Genomic DNA, 12,598 nt, shown 5'->3' on the forward strand with positions numbered 1-12,598 from the left:
ATCTGGGCAGGAGCTGCTAAAAACAGCCTATCCTGCCTTGACAGAGTACAAAATAGACTTTGTGGCTTAGTGGGGAATGCCCTTTTCTTTTCCCTGCAACCTCTCTCCCACAGAAGAGATATTCCAAGCCTGTCTTTGTTTTATCATTATTTCCATGGCAAGTGCTCGTCTGAGCTCCAATCTTTGGTCCCCCCTCGCCAATCTTTCACGATAAACACTCGTCTAGCTGAAACCACTGTCAATAATTTTCCTCACTCTTTATCTGTGTCTAAATCAAAGCATAGATTCAAAGAAGTGCCCGCCTGTGGAACCCCCTTCCGTTTTCCTGTTTCCCACCTTACTACAACTTGGATGTCTTCAAGGCCAACATAAACAAATTCCTGATAAACCGCCTCCCTTAAGTAAGGCACTTTATCAAATCACCGATACTAAAGATTACTACGTTAGTATCCCATTGATTACTGTACATGCAAGAACCCTTATCCCCGAGTGGCTTCCAGGCCTTGATAAGTAGTGACCACCATGTAAAAAAAAAATGCACATTCAAGGAACTCACATAATGTTAAAACACGTGTGTGTATATATATATATATATATATATATAATATAAAGCTGAATGTGTGTATGTGTGTGTGTGTGTGTCTGATCACGAATAAACTCCTATATGGTTGACTATTTTAAAAAACTGATTACATATAATGATAGAAGATGCATCGAGACACAGGAATGGGTATGTTTGATCTGGAAGAACGGTGGTTCATTAAAATTGTGGGGTCTGCGTACGCGCCTGGTCCACAAAATATGGAAATAAAAAATTAAAAAAACGTTTACAAGTGTTTTTGATATAGATATACATAATAATACTTTGATAAGTATGTTTTAACTTAAATAGGGATGGTATAATAAAATTGTGAGGTCTGCGTTCGCACCTGGCTTTCATAGAATGGAAATAGGCACAAACTTTAATAAAGACTTTTCATATCTATCTGCGTAAGTATACTTTGATAATTATGTTTCAGTTTGAAGAAATATGGTATAATAAAATTATGGGGTGTTCGTTCGCACCTGACCTTCATAGAATGGAAATATGTCACAAAGTTTAACAAGGTTTTTTAATATAGATCCACAGAATATTGTGATAAGTGTTTCAGTGTGAACAGGTATGGTATAATAAATTATGGGGTTTATCTATTTTATTTTTACTTTCATCATATTTTGCTTTGGTTTTGATACTCCCAAATTCGAAGCTATCTCTTTACAACCCTTCTTTTTCATAACCTATCATACTTTCATAAATCAGAGTCCATTTTCTGTAGACTGTTTTTGAACCCAGTCAACGACAGGTACTTTTGCTAGTATATATATATATATATATATATATATATATATATATATATATATATATATATATATCGACATGTCACAACATTAAGAGAAATCAGTTATATAGATCCTGTTTATGTACAGCTGACCATGCAACACTTTTTAACTGGCCTGCATGTTATAAGAGATGCTGAAAATACTCCCTGTTCACATTTATGTACTTCTGTGACACAAAATTAACATTAAAACTTACCATTTGAAAGATTGAAAACATCTGAAACAGTAATCCGCAGCAAAGGAATTGTTGCTATCTACAATAAAATAAATTTCAAAAAGAAAATTAATCAAAGAATCAATGAGTCACCGTTATTTTCAAAATCTCTATAAAAAATAAAATATGCAATTCAAATTAACAGTGTGTTAAACAAGAATCTAATCCCACCCCCCACCAAAATGAGTCCCCTACTATCATGTCTCCTTCTCCAACATCAGGGTTCTACGTTCCAAGCTTCCAGAGGTTGAAACCCAATTACAGGAGACGAAACCGGACTTACTCTTTCTAAGCGAAACTGCCATAGGGCCGACCACTTCGAGTTCATAATAAAAGGATACTCTAACTTAACATCTAAATCTGACCCCCAAGGTCACCATGGATATGGAATATGCAACTACATTAAAGATGGCTTCTCATGTGGTAGAGATATCTCCAGAGAAGGCCCTAATTTACCTTATATGTGCTTCCGGGTTGCACTTGCTTACACCATCGCATTCATATTTGCCCTCTATCGCCCTCACACCAGCGGGGTTACTGTCCTTAAGAGTATATCTGAGAAAATTGACCTCATCCTCTCTGCTCATCCTTCGGCTACCATTCACATTTGCGGTGACTTCAATGTCCATAATGTGGAATGGCTGACCCACTCAAATAAGACAGATTATGAGGGGAGGTTCTGTCATGATTTTGCCATTGCCTATGACCTCATTAAGATGGTTCACGAACCCACCCATGTGCCCGATACTACCGGTCAGTATGCAAGCCTTCTAGATCTTTTTCTCACAACTTCCCCTGAGCTATGTTCATGTTCTGACTGGGATAGCTTCCGTACATTCATATCTGATCTACCTCTGCATTCTATGTTTAAAAAGGATGTGTCCTCTATAGTATCAGACCTGACTGAATGGTTAATTGTAGGCATAGACCGATTCATACCATCAAAAAAATTCCAACAAAAACCTTACAGCCAGCCATGGTTCTCCCCAGAATGTGCTGCTGCCATCGCGCACAGAAATCACTTTTTCCATAGCTATAAACGTAATAGATGCACTGAGACTAAAGCTGCTTTCAAGACTGCGAGCAACAACTGTAAAAGAGTAATAAAAAATGCAAGAGAGCTATATGCTCAGTCCGTTAAATCCAAAGTAGCTGAGCAGCGGCTTGGTTCCCACCAGTTTTGGCAAATAGCAAACAGGATCCTGAACAGAAGCATGCATTCTATCCCAACCATCATCAATGGACCTGAGGTTATCTAATCAGCATCAGACAAGGTCAAACTATTTGCCAAGAGCTTTGCAGCTAACTCTACCCTCTGCGATGAAGGTTATCAACTCTCCGTATTTCCTCCTACAACAAACAACACACTATGCAACATACAAATATCTGTGCATGAGGTCGCCAAGCTAATCAAGAACTTGGATTCCAGTAAAGCAACTGGCCCAGACGGCGTTTCAATTATAGTGTTGAAAAAGCTTCAACCAGAACTTACCCACATACTTACAAAACTGTTTAAGTGTCGCCTTAAGGAGGAGTGTTTTCCAACACCCTGGAAAACCTCGTCAGTATGCCCTGTATTTAAGAACTCAGTTGATAAGTTATCTCCCTCTCAGTACAGACCAATAAGTCTCTTGTGTGTCATGAGTAAGTTACTGGAATCCATATTAAATAAAGAAGTAGTCAACCACCTCAGCAGAAATAACCTCCTTAGTGACATGCAATATGGTTTCCATTCTGCTAGATCTACAGCTGATGTGCTAACAGCTATATCCCATAGGATTAGTGAATCTCGACAAAGGCTTCCTTTCTAGGGCAATATCTCTTGACATATCAAAGGCTTCGATAAGGTTTGGCATAAGGGCTTACTTCATAAGATTTCCAGCTACGGTATAATTGGAAATGTTTTCTCAATAATTAAATCATTTCTCTCTGATAGGCTCATAAGAGTAGTGGTTGATGGGCAGAAATCAGAGGCCTACAGTATTAATGCTGGAGTCCCTCAGGGGTCATCCTGGGCCCAACTCTCTTCCCGATCTACATCAATGATCTCCCAAAACACATACTTAAATCATTTGTTGACATCTATGCTGATGACACAACCATCTATGGCAACACATCAAAGGCTGTAAATGATGATGTTCTCTCTGATTCTCTCTCCTATGATCTAGAGCACGTGGTTCAGTGGGGAAAGATATGGCTGGTTACTTTTAATGCATCTAAAACCAAGCTCCTAACGTTACATCATCAACATTCTGTTCCTCATCTAGCATCAATTGAAATGGATGGCTCTCATCTTGAGGAGGCTTCATGTTTTGACAAGCTCCTGGGTTTGACCTTTACTCCTGATCTGAAATGGAACACGTATATCAAGTCTGTTGCCCGGGTCACTGGGAAAATGGTGGGCTCCTTCTACCGCTCCAGAAAATATCTCACTACTGATTCAATTCTCTATCTCTATAAAAGCCAAGTACGTCCAAAGATGGAGTACTGGTGCTACATCTGGGCTGGAGCTTCAAAAAACAGCCTATCCTGCCTTGACAAAGTACAAAATAGACTTTGTGGCTTTGTGGGGGATGCTCTCTTCTCTTCCCTGCAACCTCTCTCCCACAGAAGAGACATTGCAAGCCTGTCTTTGTTTTATCGTTATTTCCATGGCAAGTGCTCGTCTGAACTCCAATCTCTGGTCCTCTCTCACCAATCCTTCATGATAAACACCCATCTAGCTAAAACCACTGTCAGTAATTTCCCCCACACTTTATCTGTGCCTAAATCAAAACGTAGATTCCATGAACATAACTTTTTTCTGAGAAGTGCTCACCTGTGGAATTCTCTTCTGTTTGCCTGTTTCCCACCGGGCTACAACTTGGACGTCTTCAAGTTCAACATAAACAAATTCCTGATTAATCGCCCCCTTAAGTAAGACACTTCATCAAATCTCCAATACCAACTATTACTATGATATTATCCCATTGATTATTGTACACAAAATAACCCTTATCCCCGAGTGGCTTCCGGGCCTTGATAAGTGGTGATCCCCATGTAAAAAAAAAAAAAATGTCTTTTGTACAATCTCTCAGAGCTGGAGGAGAAAAAGAAAGACTAAATCGTATTGATATTTTCATAACTAGTCATGACTTATGCTAATTTTATTATTCTCAACCCCTTACTTTATGACCAATGGCCTTTTCTTTATTACAGGGGAGTAATTTTTAATTTCAAAAAATTCAACAGTTTCCTTTGTTGCATATGGAAAGATAGATTAAATTATTAAATTTTTTTTATTTTTACATATTTACAATCAACTATGATTTTGCTTGCCAGGGAGCACCTTCTAGGACCAGAGCCGAATCACATCTCATTCCACAAAAATATGGTGTAATTACCAGCAAGATGGTCTCTAGGTTACCTGAATTATGTCAAGAGGAACCTCACCTAGTATGAAAACAGTCAGCAAATTAGTTGTTTTAAATGAATACTCGTAAACAAGCGATATTTTCTCATTGCCAATCACACGAATATGTAGCACAAGGTTGTAAAGTGGGTAAAAATAGCGGTGCTTTGTTGACAATTTGTTTCAGCCGTATAAATCACATCTTTTTCTTTGCCAATCAAGTTTGAATGACATCACACTTTAGTTTATTTCTTCTCTCTCTCAACTTGCAGTTTCCTTCTCCTTATATGTAGGTATATCACATACCCTCTTTCCCCAATCACAATAAAACAAAAACCCTAAGTACTTTCATATTTTTCTTCGTAACTACACGACTACTGCTCTCTGCAGTATGTCTGTGCTGACTGATTCCTATGAATGCTAAAAAGTAAATGGCTCTAATTGCTACACTCTTTCTTTCACCACTTTACTCCTCAAAGCAAGTAAGTTTTTACAGGAAGATGTTAAGTCAAAGTGACTTATCGACCCAAGATTCTTGACATTTTTCTTTGATTATCCTGTTTATGCATGAGTTATTTGTGTTGGAAGGTACCATATTCAGGGATTCTTTTACTGCTCTATCTGCTTTTTTGTTTCCACAAATACCAATATGACTCGGTATCCAGCATAATTTTATCTTATTCTGCTTCTTGTTGTAGATGGAAGTGATCTTGCTTAGGATTTTAGTGATTAAAGGATTATCCATATCTTTGTTTTTCCATATTGTGAGTGTTGACAGGAAGCTAGAAAAGGTGATGAATATCAGTCCTACTATGTTTTATCATTTTTATGGCCAAATATATGGCATAAGCTTCTGCGTTGAAAATTAATGATTTGTCAGGTAGTCTATGTTGCATTTTTGTCTTATTTAAGATAGCAGTGCATCCGACTAGTTAGTTCTTCAGATCCATCTATGTAAATAAAATCAGAGATCAATTGTTTTGACTCAAAGAGCTTATCGACGGCATTTTCATGTTCCCCAGACTTGACTAGCCTCAATTTTTTCTTGTGAGGATATCTTAAAGAAAGAGTCTCTGTTAACAAACCCCAAACCCTGCAAGAATTGAAGGAAAACATCAGGAACAAAATAAGGGAGTTAAATTGCAATCCAGAGATTCTGCAATCTGTCATGAATAATGTTTTGGAAAGAGCACAAATATGCAAAGCTGAATATGGGCAACATTTAAAAGACATTATTTTTCATAAATTAAGATTGTTTGAATTCTGTATATTTTTTTAAAATTCCGAATGTCTTAGTGTTAAAATTACAGAAAGCTATCATCAAAAATATAGAATCTATTTAAGTTCAAAACCCTTTTGTAGCTTTTTGGACACCCTGTATAAGTTCTCCACTCGCAAAACCAAGACTCTGTCACTGGTGATGAATAGTTTCTAATCTTTTGAGGTATGAGGCTTTTGCCACACTATAAATTTCATAATCAAGCTTCGATCTCACAATTGTGCGATACAGCTTGTGTAGTGATTTCTCATCAGTGCCCCAATCAATATGTGCTACTACTTGGAGTAGGTTAATTGCTTTGTTGCATTTTTATTGGAAATATGAGGAATAAAAGACAATTTAATAATACGAAGGAATTTATATTTGTCTTTTTTCTGCTCAGTTTAAAAAATGGATCATTATGGATTTTGTGCAGATTGCAAAAATGGATACATTGTCTTGATTTCAAACTCTCTGAAACCATTTTCTTCAGTCCATATTTGCTGATCTTATTTAAGGCTAGTTTTAATTTACATTCTGCCAAATTTTGGCAACAAATTAAAACGTCATCTAAATACAGTGAGCAATCCACTACAGTATTAAAGTCTATAACAATGCTATTTATCTTGACATTAAAGAGTATCACCAATAGGATACTTCCCAGAGGCACTCCTCTCTCTTGCTTTTTTATGTCAGAAAGTGTAGTTCTATCTCTGACTTCTTTTGTTTTCCAAGAAATTTTGGATTGAAAGGGGCATTGTGCCTTTTAATCTGAGATGACGGTCCTTCATTATATCATACTGCCATCTCCAGATAAAAAAGAATACAGCCAAGTGCTCCTTTTTAATAAATACCTCTGTAATAAAAGTCTTCAATCTGATTAAATGGTTAGTAGTCCATTTTTTTTTTTTTTTTTGAAACCAGACTGTAACCTTGACATCATATTGTTTTTCTCCAGGCACCATGTTAACCTTCCATTTATCATTCTTTCCATTGCTTTACAGAGACAACTAATTAACGGTTTATGGTTTGAAGGATCATTGGAATCTTTTTTCCAGACTAGGTATGGATAATACTGTTGCTTGCCTTGAGATTTGGAATTTTTCTGCCAAGCCATATTTTGTGATAGATCTCTAGAAAGAATTTAAGGATACCTGTGGAAATTGTTTTAGAAATTCATAGGATATATCATCAAGATCCACTTATGGATTATGGGTTTTTGCAAGAGAATCCTTGAGTTCGGACCTTGTAAAGAGGTAATTATAGCTTTTGCTATTTTTAGAATTGAAATTTACTTTATTCTTTTGTTGAATTTTTTATTTTTGTTATTAAAAAATTTTTTCAGTCAGATCTTTGGATCCGGAATTTTGAGAAAAACTGTTTGCTATAGCATTAGATATATCTTTTTTGTCTGTGATTCTTGCATTGTTTTTAATGAGATGCTTTATTGGCATACTGTTGTTCTTGTTAGCTATCTTTCCCAGACTGCTGCACATAGCCTTAGACTTGCTGTTTGAATTCATTTTGGATATATAGTAGTTTTATGAATTTCTTTTAGACTTCTTAATCGTTTGCCAAATTTTGGCTCCCTTGATTTTCTCTAGTGAGGTTCAAATTGAATCTTAGGGCAGCATAGTGTATAACAAATAGGCATTCATTATCCAACCAGGGTTTGTGTTTAGTTTAGTTCATAGATAACTTTGATACACACTCTTTAGTTATTTGAAATTTCTCTAGTTTAGAAACATCAAAAGTATTGTGAATTGTAATATATAGTGTACTAGTGGGACCCGTGGATATACCACAGGAGACTCATTCATATGTAATTTATTGATGTTGGCATTCGGTAGATGTTCAGTGTACATGGAGATGCTCTGATATCATTATAGCTCTTTTATAAAAACTGCAAAAGTATTTACCTAAGCTAGCCCGAACGCCCGGCAAAGCCAGGTCATAAAGTATGCTTAAATATGATATTTTAATTCTTGCAGATTTCGTATATATTATTATAGAGTTAATGTTCTATCGATTTTTTATATGTTATAAAGTTGCGATTTCAAAAAAAAAAAAAATATATCCATATGACTTGGGTGCATTAGCTTGAATCAAAACCGAAATAAAAACTTATGAAATATATATATACAACTTTAGTTCCTTCAGCCATAATCAAAAGCGAAACAAAACTTATGAAGAATTCTTGATAAAATTATTTATAAAAAAAAAATAGGTTATTGGAGTGCCATTAGTTATAATGGAAACCGAAACCAAAACTTATGGAGAAATTTTTCTAAAATCATTTATAAAAAAAAATAGATTATTGGAGTGCCATCAGCTATAATTGAAACCAAAACCAAAACTTATGAAGAATTCTTGGTAAAATTATTTATGACAAGAAATGGAAGTACATAACAATTAAACGACTTGGATGTAAACGTAAGACAGAAAATAACACACACGCTATCGTATTAATATATAGATGATATATGGTGCAGAGTTTAGAAAAATTGGGCTTTGGAAAATAGAGCAATCTATATAATTATAAAACTCAAATGACCTTGTAAAGAGTGATGTAACCCACTTTCCGGTTTGACATCCGGTTGCGCATGCACACATAAACATTAACCCATAACAACGTAAACAAATAAACACAAATTGCTTCTTTTGCAGACTTTGACCTGTGCACTGAAATATTAACGTTATTATTTTGAAATTATTATTTAACATGAGAAGAGTGGGGGTGTTTTGCAACTATTCTTTATTACAACTATACTGTCGCTATTTTCTTACAACTAAACAACTTTAACCCGTTGACAAACATAAGAACAATTGTAGTAAAGCTAAGACTACTACTACTACTACTACTCTCTATCCATCCCTTTTCCTCCCTTCCTTCCTTTTTTATTTTTTGTTTACATTTCTATACAAAATAGTTGTGTGAGAACGGTGAATTTGTTGACACATTTACTAATCTGTTTCAATATTAGTTTTATTTTATTTTATTTATTTAGATTTTATTTTTTTGCTTCAGGTTTTATTAATTATTTTTTTTTTAGATTTTAAATTTCTATAATTTGGTTGAAGGATTCCAATATGGGTTCTTCATTCTTATATTTCTCATTGGTAAGTTCATGTGCGTTTTTGCTGCTAAATGACTTTCGTCAGCGTTCGATTCGTAAGAAAATCATGTTTCATTTTCGATTTTTGAGCGATTATTCAGAAAAATAGCAAGGATTTTTTTTTCATGTTTGAGTGATCCGTCCGTGATTTTTTATTTTAATATACTTTCATAGAAATGTTTCTGTTATGTAAAAACAAAATATTTTCTTTACGTCACAAATGTCACGCTCATACACGAATTCCATAGCTAATATAACATACTGACCCAACGGGTCACGAGTAGTCTATATATATAAAATGAACGTGTCTGTGTGTGTCTGTGTGTGTTTACATTTCCCTATGCAATAACTCTGTCAATTTTAAGTCTACAGGCTCGAAATTTGATATACAGGGTACTGAGATTTGGGAAAAATCTTTGTAATCTGTTTTCGGACAGAGATTTGGCTGTTAAGGGGTCAAAGTTCAATGATTTGACCTTTGAGAACTCTACCAAACTCCTCTGACAATTTTGGGTCTAAACACTTGGAGTTTTAGATATAGGTTCCTTGGACATGGATCTAACTTAATAACTTGATTTGAGCCCAAAACGATAAATGTTAAGGGGTAATAATAGGGGGGCAAAGTTAAAAAAAATTGACCGTTTTTTTTTGTTTTTCTCAACATACACCTCTAAACACCAGGGCAATGCCGGGCTGAAATGCTAGTTATGTAATAAATATTGATTGAAAATAGTTTTAAGGACTGTTCTTGTCTGTTTTAGTGATGTTTTCTCCTTTGGCGAAATTTAATCCTCAAGCATACTGACGACAGCATTTCCCAAAACTTCTTAGACTAGCTAAACATTGGTAGGAAGCATAGAATGTATCATGCGTATGTTACAACTGTTTTAGGGGTCAAACAAATCAAGGTTATTAAGTTAAAACCAAAAAATACACACTGACATAAAGTTGTCAAAGTAGGCTCAATTGACAAGAAAATTATAGTGAGTTTCATAGTACATGTGAAACGCCGAAATGAAAACTAGGCTGCAAAAATATAGTCGCCATCTTTATAAAATAGCTGAGAAAGCAGCTAACTGAGGAAGAACAATAATTCAAATTTATAACCCTGCTCTTTACCTAGAAAATTACGAGCTTGAGTTATTGCTGTTTCTTAACTAGTCTTTTATCAATTTGTTTATAACAATGACATTTCTATTATTCCGATCTAGTTTTTTTACACCATTCTATGTGTACAAGTAAATATGCTATAATTTAACGTTTTTAATGTTATTTATTTTTGTTTTACTAAATTTGGTTAAAGTAAAAATAAGCTATTTAAGAGTAATATCAAAACTCAGCTGAAACCGATTTTGCTCCAAATAATTTAGGTGACTAAACTAGGAAGTAACTAAAATCAGATAAATTTTGTTGATATTTAAAAGGTGCTTATCCAGATTAACACTTATGTTGATAAACAAAAATAGAGAAATAAGTAAGATGGCGGGATACGATCGATCTTATTAAAATTTGATTTTCCTCTGTGAAAAAAAAAACAACTTGATCAAATTAAGTGAATTTTATTATGAGAACTTAATTTCATAACAGGTACATACAATATAATTTTTTTTCGATATTTTCATTTTTTAATACCTTGATTAGACTAAACAAGTACCAATGCTTTTTGTTTTACTTTAATTATTTTTATTGCGCAATAATTTATTTCAGTTTAAATATTAAACATTTAAAAGAAAAAAAAAAATTGTTAATGACCGTTTTGGTGGAAAAAAAAAATCCACTAATTCGGGCTAGGCGCATGTGAACGAGAAAAATAAAAATAAAATTCAGAGAGACATCTCCTACAGGAGAATCTCTTTCTTTTTTTTTTTTTTTCTTTTTTTATTTCTGTGTTATTGTAGTACTACACCGGGGTTCTACAAGGAGATACTCTTGCCCCTTTTCTTTTCATTGTCTGTCTTAACTTTGTATTTCGCACCTCTGTTGATATACACAACACGCTAGGCTTCACCCTAAATGAATCCAGAAACAGACGTCATCAATCAGCACACATAACTGATGCAGATTACGCAGACGATATTGCTTTGCTCGCAAATAACACTGCTGATGCACAAACCCTGTTATGCAAGTTACAAAAGTCCGCAAATGATATTGGTTTCCACATTAATGTGGATAAGACAAAGTTTATGACTTCAATGTGGAAGGAGAGATCAGGGCTCTGGTTGGAACAACATGGAAAGAAGTTGCTGTTCATGTATCTGAGCAGCAACAGAGTTTCCACAGAGAGAGATATCGAAATTTGCATCTCAAAAGCATGGGCCGCATTGGATGGGCTACGTTCAGTATGGACTTCAAGGCTAACTGACAAACTTCAGGGCAGTGGTAGAATCTGTCCTTGTATATGGTGCTACAGCCTGGACACTTACCAAAAGATTGGAAAGAAAACTAAATGGCACATACACCCCTATGCTATCTTGGCAAAATCATCCCACAAAACAGCAACTTTATGGCAACCTACCTGCCATATCTAATACCATCAGGGAGAGATGCGTACGATTTGCCTGTCACTGTCTGAGACGCAAGCATGAATTAGTGAGTGATGTATTGCTATGGACACACAAGCAAAGGACGACGTAAATCCACGTACATCCAGCAGATAGCACACAACGCCAACTGTGAACCTGAAGATCTGAGGCAGCTAATGAAAGACAGGAAACTCTGGAGAGGAAGAATCACATTTGTCTGGTCAAGGAACCGTCCTGATGATGATGATAATGATTGTAGTAATTAATATCATTTCATTGTAATAATAACTAGTGGGACCTGTTGGCATTCTGTAGATGTTCAGTGTAAATGGAGATGCTCTGATATTATTGTAGCTCTTTTGTTAAAACTGCAAAAGTGTCTAAGCCAGCAAGGATACCCAGCATAGACCAGTCGTAAAGTATGCTTAAATATGATATTTTAATTCTTGCAGATTTCGTATATATTATTATAGAGTTAATGTTCTATCGATTTTTATATATATTATAAAGTTGCCGATTTCAAAAATAAAAAGTATACCCATATGACTTGTGCATCAGCTGAAATCAAACCCGAAACCAAAACTTATGAAATATATATATATATATATATATATATATATATATATATGTACACTTGTGCCCGATATTATTCATACCCCTCGGATCTTTGAGATTTCTATAAGAATATTGCTCAAACCAGAAGGTAGACAATATTAA

General features: G+C 35.0%; 1 long non-coding RNA gene across 2 annotated transcripts in view; it reads right to left on the reverse strand.

The window, feature by feature from the left end:
- LOC145239876 (uncharacterized) overlaps positions 1-12,598 on the reverse strand; it is a 34,268-nt gene that overhangs the window by 14,198 nt on the left and 7,472 nt on the right. For both annotated transcript variants that reach the window (XR_013862385.1, XR_013862386.1), the window contains exon 2: positions 1,577-1,634. This is a non-coding gene — a long non-coding RNA (uncharacterized LOC145239876). The remainder of the gene's footprint in view (positions 1-1,576; positions 1,635-12,598) is intronic.

This window comes from Euprymna scolopes, chromosome 19 (genome assembly GCF_053919585.1).
Source record: "Euprymna scolopes isolate OS-2025 chromosome 19, ASM5391958v1, whole genome shotgun sequence".
NCBI classification, from domain to species: domain Eukaryota; kingdom Metazoa; phylum Mollusca; class Cephalopoda; order Sepiida; family Sepiolidae; genus Euprymna; species Euprymna scolopes.